The 2,670-nt window shown below is 41.7% G+C and overlaps 1 pseudogene; it reads left to right on the forward strand.

Moving 5' to 3' along the window:
• Positions 1-212: 212 nt before the first annotated feature.
• On the forward strand, positions 213-332 carry LOC134971294 (5S ribosomal RNA; annotated as a pseudogene).
• Positions 333-2,670: the final 2,338 nt, after the last annotated feature.

Consider the following 2,670-nt stretch of genomic DNA (forward strand, 5'->3'; position numbering starts at 1 on the left):
CGCTCCTTTCCTGTGAAAACCACAGCCGTTGGATCATCACGGTTGGATCCTCACCTTATAGACTAACCCAATTCCCTATTCCACCCCCCCCCCCCACACACCCCACTCCCCCCCCCCCACCCTATTCCCATCCACACTATTCCCGTCTGTTAAATATCACCCCACAGCTGTATTGATATATTGAGATTGACACATGTACGGTAAAAAGTGATTATTACAGTCAGACCACACTGGAAAGGCCCAATCTCGTCCGATCTTGGAAGCGAAGCAGTGTCGGGCCTGATCAGTACCAGACCAGGGAGACCATCTGGGAAGATCAGGTACTGTAACCAAACTGACGATAATATAGCCTACATGAGCATGTCAGTTTAATATATCACACTATCTGCATCCTAATATTTTAAATTCGCACTCAGCACTTAACATCATATACCATTACCTTTAGCATGCATTTTGCACTTTACACATATTTTTATACATTTATATATTTATATGTTTATATATTTATATATTTATATATTTATATGTTTCTATATGTTTATATATTCACTGTAGTAAGTCTAATTTACTTGAATAGTATCAACAATGACTAATCCCCGTTTTTCTATTTATTTTTATGCACTATACTGGAGAAATAAAACTTATGTCTCTAATCATGGTCCCCGCAAACATGGCTGCCGAGTGAAACTTTCTATGAACAAATCCTCTCAAAGATGGCCACCGCAATGAAATTCCTGAGAACAAGCTTCATAGTGCTGTTCGGTCTCTAAACGTCCGCAGCCGCGGGCGCATGCGCAGTCGCATACCGGAAGTGGGGCGGAAATGACGCGACGGACGAAAACCGGAAGTGGGGCGGCAAAGAACCGCCGGCGCCTCTATAAGCTAGTTTTTAAAGCTTTTAAACACCAAACCTGCCTTATAAACATTGCCTTAACATCATGTATACATATACCAGTAAATAAGACCATAGATATGTTAAATACAGAATTTTTAACCCATCTTATAATGTCATGAAATAATTAACAGGAAGTGATGTCACAATTAATATGAGATTAGTACTAGTATAAATAGAAGTTCAATCTCATTCTGCCTTTACCCCTTGATGAAGTCTAAATGACGAAACGCGTTGGACTACCTGGCAGTGACCTCATACCAAGTTAAGTTAAAATTGTTTTACATTTTTAACATATATTTTAACTGGTATTTATAGCATTTTGTTTATTGTTTTTATCCCATTTTTTAAGAATTGTTGCTGCTTAAGTTTTAGTAATTGCATATAACTATTGTCTGTTTTAGTGCTTAAATAAATATCTCCCTTTTTTAAATTCATTTTTGATCTGGTTACTCATTTTAGATACATTTTTTAGATCCACATTTACTGAACTATTTTAAGACACCGACGGTCGCTATATCCCCCACCCCCCTGTGTGTATTATTCGTTGTTTCAGGGAACTACCATCCCTGTGTTTTTGGGGGACAGCTGACGCCCTTGCTAATCCCTAGGGAGTGTCGTTTGCTTTAACTATACGTGGATCCTAGATCATTTGGTGTTGTACACAAGTGGCGCAATATTTTTTCCCCCTATTGTTGATATATACATATATATATATATATATATATAAATATATACATACATCATATACAGTATATATGTGACACTCTGAACTGGACCCACTTAATGTGTACTACAAAGGGTATGCATTGCAGGCAACTGTCGGACTGGAAAAAACATGAGTAAGGTCCCCTAATTTTCTCCTTGCTGCAGTGACACCAGCCTGCCCAGTACTGAGAGAAGCTGGCGGGAAAGGTCTGGTAGAGGGGAGTGGGTGAGGCTGTTGATAGCAGGTACCTACCTCTGACGCACAGACACTCCAGCTAATGTCCTCAGTTATAAACCCAGAGTCACCCAGCTCCGCATACACAGCTGAATAGGGGTCAGATGAGAGAAAGAGAGAGAGAGAGAGAGACGTTCTTCCTTTTACTTGGCAGACACAGCTATTAAGAGTACTGGACAGAATTAAATATTGTACCTTACAACAGGGGAGTCCATTTAATGACCAGCATGACCCTTTTTGGATATAATTTACCTCAGGAAAGGCAGGCGCCAAGTAGCAAAAGAAACTCTAAACTGGCTTAGTGAACAGGGTGACAGGAAAGAGCGGACCCCTTGTGTATTTTAGACCCTCTACAGCTTGTACCAGCCAGCTTTATTATACCTTGCCTGCAATCTATCTGCACCATGTGACGCTGAACTGTATTGTGAACACACTATCTATTCAGAGCCTCAGCTACTGTATAGCCTGCAACTGCCAGCTGTGCTTAAATTCTTACTGCTTTGACTAAAAACTGATCTTTAGTTGCATACTCATTGAACCCTGCTGCTGCGTGTATGTTATCAGTCCTCTGACCTACCCATCTGCAATCACCTGAGTGCCTGCATGTTTCACACCTACCTGCTTTTAAGTTGGAGACTGCATGAATTTGTTAGCCGGCTCCCACTGTGACTAGCCAGAGTCCTATGCTTGCTGCTTGCAACCAACTCACTTACCTGTCTGTTTGGATATGTTATCACGTCAGTGGCGGAACTAGCGAGCGGTGGGCCCAGGTGCGACAAAATGCTTTGCCCCCCCCCCCCCCACACACATCCCCCCCCCACACACATCCCATCCA

Source organism: Pseudophryne corroboree, chromosome 11 (genome assembly GCF_028390025.1).
Source record: "Pseudophryne corroboree isolate aPseCor3 chromosome 11, aPseCor3.hap2, whole genome shotgun sequence".
Taxonomy (NCBI): Eukaryota; Metazoa; Chordata; class Amphibia; order Anura; family Myobatrachidae; genus Pseudophryne; species Pseudophryne corroboree.